At 42.1% G+C, this 13557-nt stretch overlaps 1 long non-coding RNA gene across 1 annotated transcript in view; it reads right to left on the reverse strand.

Moving 5' to 3' along the window:
• Window positions 1-1123: 1123 nt before the first annotated feature.
• LOC128085323 (uncharacterized) overlaps window positions 1124-13557 on the reverse strand; it is a 50639-nt gene continuing 38205 nt past the window's right edge. Inside the window, exons 3-4 of the long non-coding RNA XR_008208898.1 lie at window positions 10116-10167; window positions 1124-1281 (exon numbers count right to left, since the gene is read on the reverse strand). This is a non-coding gene — a long non-coding RNA (uncharacterized LOC128085323). The remainder of the gene's footprint in view (window positions 1282-10115; window positions 10168-13557) is intronic.

Raw genomic sequence — 13557 nt, forward strand, 5'->3', positions numbered from 1 at the left:
ACAAAGGGCTAGGTGGGCCAGGTAGGTGAGAGAAGAACAGGACAAGGAATCTGCTTTTCCTATCAGAAAAGTTCTGATACTCTTTGTGGCACACCTGCTGCTTGCTTTATGAAATACTCTCCATGTTCACGCTTGATACACTTGTACAAATAAATATACCACAACATCTTTTTTGTTTCCTCTTCGAATTTCTTTCACATTCCCTCCTTCTTCAGTTGAAACAAGTTTTGATTCGAGGATATTCCCACGAGAACATATAATAGCTGAACCAAAATCATCTTTGATGCCTTCACCTTGTAAGATATTGTCAATAGTCAAAATGTACAGCAAAATACTACTGTTCTCAGCATGACATTGTGTCTGGTGCTGGCACAAAATCTACCCAAAACGAGGAGTTTGTTCATGGGAGCAACACCAGAGTTCCTCATCCGAGCAAGCACTGGCAGCTTGCTCAAGTGTTCAAGCCCTGCCTCTGCAGTAAGTACGGGGTTTGTAAAGATTTTCTTTCGAGAGCTTATTAAAATTGAAAAATTATGCAGCCCATTGCCAAGTTGTTTCTCCCAGGCTGTACAGTGCTCAGATAGCATATCGTTTCCGTAGCTGAGCTCTCGGCCACGCAGGCTGTTCCTGTGAAGAGGCTGGGCAATCTGCAGTGCCGTGCCGTGCTCAGAAGTGCCGCTCAGACTGTAAATATTATATGCTGCTGCAAGAACATTTGAATGGTAATACTCAAGCAATTACTTTCCTTTCAAGATCATTAAACACAAATCTGACTTGTATTTTAATAGGACTGCCAATGTATTTAATGGGGGGCAGTAAAGGGTAGTTTTTTTCTAATGGATGAATGTTTATATTATTATCCACTCTGAGAGAGCACATTAGGAGCAGACTGGATAACGCTCATGTGTTTTGCCTCAGTCCTTTTTGCCCAGTATTCATTTTTTTCCCCTCAGTTTTGCATCTTACAATCTTATGGCAAAACTGCATCCACAGTAAAATCCACCACTACACTCTGCTTATTAGGCACAAAAGGTCATAGAGACACTTTCCTTCCCTGCCAACTTCGGGGAAGGTTTTACATGTACTGCAGTGCAAGTGTAGCTCCATACTGCATGGTGCTCTTAACCGTGCTCTTCATCCAGGATGGAAAGACACATTTCTGTCAGGTCAGTGCTTCCTTGTCAGTATGGAGCTACAACAGAGGTTTGCTGGTTGAAGGTGCATTCAGTGAGCCACCTGTATGCCCACTACAATGTTTTGGGTGTACAACTTGATGTCTCCCTGGGAAGTAACGATGGACAGAAGTTACTACAAGGGTACCAGGCAGAATTTGGTAGAGTTTATAGGTGTTCACTGCAACTGTTGTGATAAATAACATCAGGAAGGTGGTTTTAAATCTAGAACTCATTGAAAGAAGCTCAAGAGTTATGCAATGGATAAGGCTTCATATTGCTTTCCATTCCAATGAATGGCAGCAAAGCCCAACCAGGAATCACTGCAGGATTGCATTTACAACCAGGACTTAATGGAGCGGTAATGGTAGGAACTTTGAATGGTTTCTGAGAGTTGCAAGCAGTAATAATGCAGATTAACACTGCCAAAAAACTGCCTCACCTGAAAGCTGGAGAAACCCCATTGCATTGACATACCTCACTTCACCATCAGTGTGGAATGGCTCTGCTACAGCAGCAGAGCCTGCTTGCCAAGAGCTTCTCCAGGCTTTTTTCAGCAAAGGCCCCCCTTAGAGGCACCACACACTTGCAAGGGCAGCCAAACATGTGGAGCACCATGTACAGCATAGAGAACATTCTCAGAGATGAGTACAAATCCAGGTCTCTCCTCAGAGAGGTACTGTAGACCCCTAGTTGCTGAATTTGGGACTATTATTATAGAAAACTGTTGACATTTTCTGTGTTAAGGACGCTTATCTGGAATTCATGGATAATTTGATCCTCTTGGCTTGAAGAAATAGTTTGATACACTCTTTAAATAAGCATACAAAGAGATTGATGTATGTTGTCTTTGGGTTCAGATGTTCTGAAAAGTGACATTTCTGTATGGCAAAGAATAAGGCTTAAAAGGGGATATTATTTATAAAAGCACCAGCATGCACAAGCAGTGTTTATTTACCATTTAAATGCCTCATTTCTGTTCTGGCTGTCTGTGCTATAATTTGCACAGGCACTTAAACTTGAGTATAAATAAATGCACAGAAGTAGCGTTTATGCGGAGTTAAGATGAGGAAATCAAGCGCTAAAAGATGGAGGCCGCTCCGCACCGCCGTTCAGCCATCTTAGCACCTTTGGCTTCTGCTGAGGTCTCCTCTAGCAGCAAGCATGAAGCCATCCATGCTTGAAAGGCTTGCTCAAGCTGCCAGGCTGAAGATGTGGCTGCAGTTCAAAGAGCCAAGCCCTGGCTGGCATTTCATCCCTACAATGCAAGAAATGCAAGGGAAATGCAAGGAAAGGCTGCAAAGAGAGATCTCATGCAACTTGCCAAGACTCTCAGGTTGGGAACATCTTCCTCACCTCATCTTTGGGCAAACTGAGACCTGCTCCAGCAGAGGAAAGGAAGACGCCCACCCTTAACTTAGTGTGTCTATTAGAAGGGTCGGAGAAGTTGTAACTTTTCCTCACATTACAGCAAACCACTCTCTTGAGTTCATGAGAAAACAGGCAGTAGGAAGAGAAATGGGTGTAAGGAAAGGTTATGCCACTTATTTTAACACGTCTGTTCTGTGTCAGTCAATGGGGAACGTGCCCTCCCTAACTTGACCTCCTTCACCACTCTGGCATGGATGACTTGTGCAGCACAGCCATACTACCTCCTGCCTTTGGCAAACAGGCCACGGGCAGCAGCCTGCAAGGGAGGTGGCAGCAAGATGCTGGGCAGGAGGAGCCCTTCACACCCCTCATGGAACACACAGCCTCTCCAGAGAATCCTGTGAAGCACTGCCAGATGGAATGAGACGGAGCTGAGTGTGCACCAACATCTGGCAGGGCAGAGACCTTCAGTCTCAGGTGATGTTTCTGTGCTCAGAGGCAGCCACGTTTAGAAAGTTCCATCTTCTTTGCTTCTGCTTTTATTGCATCCAGGAACAAAGCCTGTGAGCAGAAGGTGCCCGAAGTGAGCTATGCTGACATGGAGAGGAGATGCTGTTTGTGGTCTGCCTTGGTACGAAAAGCAGGGATCACAAAGCATCAGTGCTGTACTGCTCGTTGGGACTCCTTGATGAGGAGGCATGCTTATCTTTTCTAGATCGTGTACTAAGATCAGTGCAGTGTTACCCAACTTACATGCTGCCAATGCAAAAGCATTATCTTGCATCTCGCTTCATTGCAGGGAATTCTAACAACACACAGCTGCTCATTTTGCGATTGTGAGACCAAACCGCTTCCTGCATGGAGTGAAGTGGCATGGAGCAGCACATGGGCAGCCTGCAGGGTTACAACAGGCAGCAGTGTTGAGCTCCCTGCTGCTGCATGGGGACCTGCATTCCACACAGCATCGGCAAAAGGTTGCAAAGCGCCCAGAGCTCTCCAGAGCTACGGCCCCGGTCCTGCCCACGAACAGCATTGTGAAAGCTGTGTGTGTCACTCCTCGGCCAGCTCCTGCTAGCTGTCACAATTGTAAGGTATTTAAGAGGGAAAGATAAGTCGTCCTTAATGATCAATGGGAAATACCAGGTTATTATTCCTCCCTTGCTCCCCTAACAATCTTCAAGCTTTGCCCACAGCAGTGCGTTTGTTCTCGGTCATATTTTGATTTACTGACAGTGGGCTTTGGGAACAGCCCCCGTCATTACTGACAGCCATGGTAAGTAGCCTATTGACTTCAGTAGGTGGGGAATTTCACCCCTTCTATGCGCATGTGTGCATATGAGTGCCTTTTGAAAAGCACTAGGCATACATTAATGCTAATAACTAAGACCGCTGTTCCTTTGCCTGTGTCTGATAGGCAGCAGGCAGAGTGTGAACTGCTCTATGTATCAATTAAATGAAAAATAAATAATAGGGAGAAAGTAATATCTTTAACAGTGTATTCACTGGCACATACATATTTATTAGATTGCAAATGTAACGCTGCTCATATTGTTTATGTTCATCATGAAGCCCTTGAGTCATTTATGGTATCATGGTTTAAATTATGAAAGTCAGACGCAGTAGCATGGCCATATTCCTCAAAGCAGGCTTGCTGAGAAAGCCCTGCTTTTTATTTTTGATTTCATGCACACATTTGATCCATTATTGGTGTGAATCTTGCATGGAACACCATTCCAATCTATGAGAACAAAACCAATTTCTAGGCATTTTTTCAGATTGCCACATCCCATCTTTAAAAACAAGCCAAGTGGAGGCAGGGTTCATTTAATAAAGGTGTAACGTGTGAACGAATCAGGAAGCACAGCAAAAGCATGTGCAATTTGCTGCATACATCAGGAGCAAGGAGCCTGTCTCTTAAAACGTGGTTAAATATGTAAACTCTGCCTAGGGAAAATATTTATTTACCTAGATTGACAGCGATTGGGGTAAAAAGCACTCAAGATAAGTGGCTCTTTAGCCAACTTTAATTTGTTGATGGATGGATTGATGGGAGGATGGTCAAAGGAATGACAACATAACTCTCTGTAATGGAGATATCCTGTCTGCTGGAGTTTGTAGCACCATTTTGTCTAATTATTTGTGATCCATCTATGAGCAAACTTTGCTCCCAGTGAGACAAGTTGTCATTCCTTTTCCTTAAATGGAAATATGAGGAGGTAAAATCAAGAATAATTAGAGCAGAGTACACTTACATCTTCTGCAGTCAAAAATACATACAGAATCATGCCTAGTGCTTAAAGACAGTTTACCATATTAATTGAAATAGTTGTGCATTCTATTACGCAGTTGGTATGAGAACAGATGGCCCATTTCACAAATTAAGCCTCGTCTTTTCATATTGTTTCAACAAAATGAGAGCAAATGAATGCTGCTATTGCACATGATCTCATGTTCAAACCTTATAGCATTGGTAGGGGCTATGCTTTTCTTGTGCAAGTTAGTGGGAAAGCAGGAAAGGAACCACAGAAACATTCTTCCACTATTACTGTGTGTATCGTAAAAGAAAAACCTGCCAATCAAGCAGCACAAACTGATGTCTCAGATTTTCTAATCCAGTCGAAGAACACTTGCTCCAGGACTAGCAATAGGAGAGCAAATACCAGTAGCTGCTGCCCTAGCCAGGAAGGCACCGGCCCCAGCATAACCACGGGCAGCCATGAGGCTGCTCTAAGTTGACACAGCCAATTCTAACATTTGTTTTCTGGGGATGAAGAGCCTGCAATGTCTGAAAACTCAGTTTTCTCCCCGAGTTTCCCAAAATTTGAGTCATCTAAAATTAGGGCTGGTAACTGGGAGCTCTCAGCTCCTCTGAGTGCGACACGATGGGGTAACTGCAGGCATGACCCTACCCACAGCACTGCTGTGTGCTTTGGATCAGCCTCAGCTACACAACAAGCACATATGTTGCTGCAGGAAATTTAATGTGGAAGGCACCTAGCCTCGATTGTAGTTTATAGTTCTTTTCAGCAGGACTGCATGAAGCTAATGACACAGAAGGCCATTTAGGTTAAATTGTGAAACTGAAAGATGCAGCACCTGCTTTTATGCTTCACAAGTTACTGAAATACTTCTTCCCTTCCAAAATGCAACGCAAATGACAATACAAAAAAAAACCCCAAACCTCTACAATGTCATTGTCATAAGGCAGGGTTCATCAGTGCACTGAAAAATAAAAAAATCATATGAGAAACACAAAACATCATTATCCCATTTCTAAACCCTTGGCGCATCCATATCTGTGTCGCACTCCTGTTCTCTCCATGTCAAAAAGGAGATAGTGATAGGTTTTAGACAAGAGAGATGGAAATGATCCAAAGCATGGAAGAGCTGGAAGAGTGAGAAGAAAGCAAAAAGCATCTATCTATTGCGAAAAACATTCCCAAGGGGAGAAACACGGCAGAAGTGTGGAGAAGGCAAATGAAGACATGAAGTACTTCAGCAGATGGATGAGAGGGGTTTAGAAAAAAAGAAAAGTGCCTAATTCCACTGGAATCAAACACTTCTGGGGCTGGCATGCAGCGCATCCTCACCCCCAGCACACATCATCTCAGGCAGTGGGTCTGGGTGGGGAGTGGTGCCACCTCACCAGGGGAGTCCCCAGGGCATCTGCCAGCATCTCAAAGGAGCCTTTTTGTCACGGGCGCAGCGCACGCAATTCAAACGTTGCATTTATTCTCTAGCATCTTCCCTCACTGCTCTTCAAATCAAACAAAAAGCCCTGACTTAAGCAAAAAATGTTACCAGTGGAAAGGGAGCATTGCCAGAGACCGTGAACCCCTGTAGAGATTTTACTTTTGCTATTGATTTTATGCGTGAGATGCTTAGCGACTCTGATAATATCTGACAGTAGAAGAAGCCAGAGAGAGAATAGAAAGGTTAATACAGCAACAATGTCACCAGGAAAACTGGCAAAATTTTCAGAAATTATGGCTCTAAATCTGACTGAAATACCTCACTGTTTGTGAAGCTGACAAGTGTTTTGACAAAAACACCCTCCTCCCATTGAGGAATTTTAATTTCTTACTGTTATTCTTGCAAGATAAAATGGGGTACAATAGAGAGTTACAAATGTTTCAGAAAGGGAGAAATGGAAATGGCAGAGGTTTTGAAGTCTAAGGGGTTAATTGAGATCTTCACCTCAGTGAAAGTACTCCTATTTCCTATAGTGTTAACAGCTTGCTTGTAACTTTGGAGGCACTGGTATTAGTGTGTTAAAAAACCTCATCCAAAAATAAGTTTTGAATAAAGAGGTCTCTGAATAACAGCGCTGCTCCTCTGGGATAGCACAAACCAGAAGGCAAAGGGATGGGCACAGTACAGCCTCAGCTTGTCTGGGACTTTGGAGGATGTGCAGCCAGATCTGGCCTCCCCAGCGAGCCTTGCCAAGTGATGCTGCCTTGGAACATCCGCCCACCCAAAGCAAAACCAGGAGGGAGCCAATTGTGTCTAGAAGAATGTTCCTTCCAAGGGTAAATCGCTTTACAAATGAAAAGAACAGTGGAAAGTCTGGCCAGTGTTTGGGTAGTCCTTCAGTTTGGTGGCCATCTTGGCTTAATGGACGCTTTGCACTGAGTAAGGGTTTGAATTTGGTAATGCTTTGGCACAAGCTGCCCAGGGAGGTGATGGAGTCACTGTCCCTGGAGGTGTTTAAGAAACTGGAGATGTGGAATTGAGGGACGTAGTTAGAGGGCACGGTGGGGAATGGGTTGACGATTGGATGAGATAGTCTTAGTGGACCTTCCAGCCTTAAGGATTCTACAGTTTTATGAATTCTTGTCTGTTGCTTCCTGGTAAGCCCTCCGTATCAATGGTCTTCAACATAAATCTTGATAAGCTGATGCCTGTTAAAAGCATAGATCTGTACAGCTCTGAAGTCTGAGCGTGAGCCCAGCATTTGTGGTTCCAGCTGGGTAATGTCAGGACCTCAACAGACGCAAGGCAAGTTTGAGCATTTGCCCTTCTGGTCAGACCATTCCCCATCGTGCATGATATAGAGAGCATGGACCTGACACCTGGTCAAACACTCATAGCCTGGCCCTGAAAAACGAGGTAACAGGTCTAACCTGTGCTGAACTACTGCTGCACTAAGACTTTCCCCAGATGTCCAGGTCTCAGGCATTTGAACAATGCATTAGAAGCATTTATTCATTAAAATAGAGTGCTTACCACACAATTACTTGAGGATTGTATGTCAAGAGACTAAAATGTCTTGAACATTTAGTTCAGCAAGACTTCCCCCTGTAGCTGTAACCCACTCTATCAGGGAATGCGCTATAGCTATTACAGAGTTAGAGAGCCAAAAAATACACATTTGAAGTGACTGCACGAAAAAAAGTGAATGGGGGTGAAATATAATTAGCTGAGGCAAGGACAAGTAGGTAAGTCTCCACAGTCATAATTTATGTGGGATATTGTTATAGTTATTACCATGCAATTTAACAGGAATACACCAGAGCAATTTTCATATCTTAAAACATGCAGAAGCACTCACATATGTATGAGAAAAGTCTCAGAACTCAAATCATCCAAAATAATCAAGAACGTTATTATCATAAACAGCACAATTAACACAGGGATCACAAGGGATCAGTCTCCAGTCTTGATAATCTTAAGAGAAAGTGAAAGCATTATTAAAACTTCCGTGTAGGAATGGGAGCTACGTTCACATCTTTGTGCACATCAACAGTGCTCTCCAGTTGGAAGTCCCTCCTCTACTATTCTTTGAGAGTTGCAGAAGCAACAAAATTAATAGATTTGAGTTCTGGGTCATTGGAGGATATATATGGTGCTGAAAAACACTTGGAACTGATCTTACATATAAAATGAGTCTTTTCTGAAGCAGAAAAGAAAATTTTCAATTAGTACAGATGAGAAGGAGAAGGCGTGGAAACCATGGGCTCAAGCTTCTGGAGTTTTAAACCTGTAAAAAGAAAAATGCTGCTTTACGAGGGTCTGCACTGACATCCATAATTAATTTACAGGCTTATTTCTAACGTCGCTGTCAACATAGTATTGCTCTCATCAGCTGTATATATTATTTTGACCAATAACATGGAACACAGTGCCACCATTCCAACAAAAGGAGGCATTCGTCATTTTAAGTCTCACTTAAGTTGCTGAAGATTATCCACTGTCCATTAGATTTCAACAGCATCCACATGAAGCTGTTCTAATCATATGTTAAAATGCAATCACCACCTACTCTCAGAACCATCGGAAAAAAACTCTCTCTCCCACACTGATCCAGTTTCTATCTCCATCTGAAGTTTTTTCTCTTCTGTCCTTGCACTCATGTTTGCCCAGCCTGTTTTTAACTCGGTGCGCAGCAGGACCTCATAACTGCCTACCTGAGGTGAATAGCTCCTGTATGCGTGTATATACACAACACATACAGTTTAGAAAAATATATATCTTTTAGGGGAGCACGAGGAAAGGCTGCCAATTCTCCTGAGGTTTTAGTGTTGTCTTTAAAAATCTGTTTCTCTGTATAAAAATGCTGCCCCAGATCTAAATCTAAAGTGAGCGCTTCAGAGGAAGTCGAAAAGTAGTGCAGCTGTCAGTGCCATTTCTGGCATTTCTAGACCACAAAATCATTCTCTGTCTCCTGGCCATGCACTCAAATAGGAACAAATATCCAGATAATGCACAGTAGTGGTTTTGTAATTTCCATGTGGAGCCCAGAGGTGAGTTTGGAGCCTCTTGGAGTTAGGGCAGCAAGCCTCATTACTCCAAATCTGCCTTCCCAGCAAGTAACTCTCTGCAGTTGCAAGAACCCAACAGATCTTCTCTAAATTAGGGCTTATGCATGTTTGTTTATACCCGTATTGTATATGCTTCAGACAAAGAGAGCCCATTATGTTATTCCAGGGTTTTTCTTTTTCTTTTTTATCTAATACTGTGCCAGTCCATGTCTGTAAAAATCTTCTTTCCCATTTGCTGAATCATGCCTGGAATCCATATTAGAGGTCAAGTGTGGAAAAAAAAATTAAAAAACAACAAAAAAGGGGAAGATGTGCTACAGGCAGCTGTTGTTGCCAATGCCCTTTCTTTTCCAGAAATAAAAGTCACACAAAAACTTAAAATCTTGCTAGGTCTGTTCTCCTTACCGTCAGCATTACCTCCCTTCAGATCTGTAAAAGGGCAAATCTTTTCCTAGCAACAGCATTAACCCATCTGCAAGGGTTTGCAAACAGGCTTTCTGACTTTCCCAAAGCTGACAATGTGCTGTTCCTACATGCTCGTGGTTTGGTGTGTTCTCTCTTTAGCATTAGGACCTATTTAACTCCAAAGAGCAGAGGAACAGTAAAGCTCAACACTCTGGAACATTTGTTCTGCTCTGACCCAGGCAAAATGACAGAGCAAAGGAAGAGCTGCTGAGAGCACTTCAGAGGCAAATGTTACAAATGCACAGCTACTGCAGAAAGTTTATAAGCAAGTAAAATTTGAATATGTTAGAATATTCTTACACAATCTCAAATCGATAATTAGACTGCTAGTTGATGAGGCACTTACTTTTGTCTCAGTGAGAGCCATGATCCCAGTTTTTAATCACTGCGTAATACTCCTTAAATAGAAAGGAAGACAGGTAAGCATAATCTCATACAAAAGGTCTGCAGTCTGTTTTGTATATTAAAAGTAAATAAATACAGAGCTAGATACATTTTGTAGCAGCACCTAAAGTGTTTAATGTATGTATTGTTTTAGCTTCTGGACCAAATCTAATTCTATTGCTTTTTCACAGACCACCAACCCCATAACCTTATTTTCTTTCATCACTGAGGCACCAACATGCTTCTCTGCATCTCCCAGAATACTCCCAGCCAGGCAGCTGAAGCCAGCACCTAGTGGCACTATTTCCCTCCCTTATTAGCAATGCAATAAGCATATTTTCAGATAATTGGGTTTCAGGAGCCACATGCTCCTGTCTCTGGCTGAACAGAACTAACTTCGTCACACTTGCTGATGAAGAACTATTGCCGTATATTGCAGAATCACAGAATATTAGGGGTTGGAAGGAACCTCTGGAGATCATCTAGTTTAACCTTCTGCTAAAATGAGTTCCCTACAGAACTGTTGCAGAACTGACCAGGCACTCAGCAGTACTGGGAAGAAGTAAAGCAGATTTCTAATAACAACAATTTGAACTTTTGTAAATTGCTCCAATTTCCACGCTGTTGATTGCTCACTTGACGTTCTTGAAATCCCAACAAACAGTCCTCACACGACCTAGGAAAGCACTAAACAGCAACATATATATGAACCTGTCAGTTCTGTACAACATGGGCAGAAACTCCTCATGTCTCTGCTTTATCTCCTCATGTCTCAGGCCCTGCCTGAGGATGGGCAGTTGGCAAGGCATATCAAAGGTTGACAGGGGTTCATCGACTTAAAGAGCTTAGGATTGACCACAACAACCACAGATGGGTTGAGGCTCAGCTCCAAATACAAAATTTGTGATGGGTCCCTCACTGCAGAGATACCTCATGCCTTCCTTGTATGCTAAACTGGGAAATAAAGAAATCAAGATTAAAAGAGTCAAACTGATATCTTTTTTTGTGTACATGCAAAAATGTTGTATCTGTGTATACAAGTGACAGAAAACTTCAGAAGGGAGTGGACCTTATTTAGAATGCATAACATCAGAGAAGCTGGTAGTCTGGATGTTTTGTAATAAGGCTACTAATATTTAGTCAGCTAGTAACATGTCTGCAATCCATCAACATTTCTCATTCAAGGCAAGGATGAAACCTAGAGGTATATTTTTGGTGATATGTCAATGCTGAAATGAAGCGAGGAATAGAAACTCAGTAATGTGATTTTTGCAATACTGATTGCCATTAAGAGTTTGGCTTTTTGTTGAAGCCATTCTTCATTCATCAGTTCTCAAGGAAAATTTCCAAACAGCTCCAAAAGTAGTGTTTCCCCCCCCCCTTCAAATAAAGCAAGAGACAGATTCTCATGCTCTTTATCTTACAGATCTCCTTGCCAGCAGACACTGGGGATTTAGCAAATTTAAGTATATTTAAAGGGAGACTGAAAAATAACCTGAAAGAGTTCTATTGAAAGCATTTAGATGAGCTGCATTAGGTTCAGAGGACCACATGAATCAGATCCAATCTCCAGTAGGAAAGAAATGTCACATGGAAACATCATGTATGCATACCCTGTTCTTACTTTACCCCAGGCACTTGGTATGGCCACTGCTCAAGACAGGAAGCCGAAACATGCCTTGCTCTGAGTCCTTATAGCTGTTCTCATCTTCCAGTGAAGTCACACTAAAAGTTTTTTCTGGCTTCATGTGGGTGCAGAGCATGTGCTTAGCTGTCCAATTATTTTTTTATTTTATTTTTTACTAGTCTGTCACACTTCAGTTACCTCTTAAATCTATACCTACAGAAGAACAAATTCGTAGTGATGTATAAGCTTTTATTCCACTGTGTTTTAGATGGATTACATCTTTGGATAACATCCAGGTGGGATGGATTCACCTATACTTCCATGATACATCTGAGGATGTGGTGACAGATCAAGAGCAACTTCTCCACCTTGCTGCTCTTTTCACATACAACATACATCATACTTTATTTGTTTTATTACTTACCATATTTTTTCGTGTTTTCTTTACTTTCTGCTTTTATGAAGTTATATAAGGTGATTAATGCTCTCTGACTGTGTAAAGGCTTCACTTGATTTATGAAAAAGTAATTAGAGAAGAAAGAAACCGCCCTTCGAAAAAAAAAACGTGAGACTAGCTGGAAAAGTATGTCTTGGGCGTGGGAACGTTTGCACAATAGTTTGGGGGAAACAAACATGGTGATTTTGTTCTTTCTTGTTCAGTGAGGACCCCAGAGAACAAGATCTCTTTTTAATTATCTGGGGGAAAAAAGAAAAAAAGGTCATCAGGGAATATTGCGCTTCTTGGCCAGTAGATTCACCTGAATTAAACTTTTCCAAAACTTTTGACCAGACTGGGAACTCCTTCCCCATAGCTTTTTCATTTGTCAGAGGGCTTGGTTCGGTTTCAGTGGACAAATCATCAGTCTGGCATCTCCACACCCAGGTGGGAGTGAAATAAGGACCAACCTCTGCCAAAATAATAACAATAATAAACAGAGATATGTTAACTAGTCCTTATGCACGGCCACTTCCTCCTCCAGAGAAAGAGCAAATGAAGGGAAGCATTTCAGAAAATAAAAGCAACACAGTGAAACCTATTGGCACTTACAACTGCCACCCTTCAGCAGGGCTTTCCTACTCCAGAAGCAGAGATTTAAGACTACATAACTTGGGACAGACTTTGCCCTTTTCCATGAGATTTGGAACAGTAGTAGCATGGGGCAGGGAGGCTGCGCAACAGTCACTGTCCAAAGAGCTGGACTGGGTCCTGAGCTTCATCGTAAGGAGTTACTTGAACCAATGTATTATGTGAATCTGAAATAAGATTAACCCCACAGAGTTCTAACGTTATTTGCTTGAAAAGTTTTCCTCCTAGAAATATTTGCAGTAAATGTGTAAGACTACTAGATTTAGGAAGTAACTATTACTACAACAGGAGTGATCACTAAAAATGTATTGGTTTATGTAACACTGAGCAATTCATCACATCTGACAAGAATTATGGACCATGCTCCCACATGGACACAACTGTTTCACAATAAGAAGTCAATCATTCCCACCTAACATTTCAATAGAAACCCTCTAAAAAGTCAGCTTCAGAATAGGTCTATCTGCTTTCCCATCCCAGAATTACTCATCTCTAGTCAAAAAACCTGACTTTTCTAGAGCACAGCTTTGTGTTCTCTTTGGCCTCAGAATCCAGTGACCATGACAGAGAACCAGTAATCTAGTACTATCAGTACTTATCAGTACTAATCTAGTACTGATAAGCTGTTATTTAATACACTACTTATACCTCAAAAGGCTACTTGATCAGAAGGATAGAGATCACAGTGCA

Source organism: Tympanuchus pallidicinctus, unplaced genomic scaffold, assembly GCF_026119805.1.
Source record: "Tympanuchus pallidicinctus isolate F22 unplaced genomic scaffold, pur_lepc_1.0 scaffold3, whole genome shotgun sequence".
NCBI lineage: Eukaryota > Metazoa > Chordata > Aves > Galliformes > Phasianidae > Tympanuchus > Tympanuchus pallidicinctus.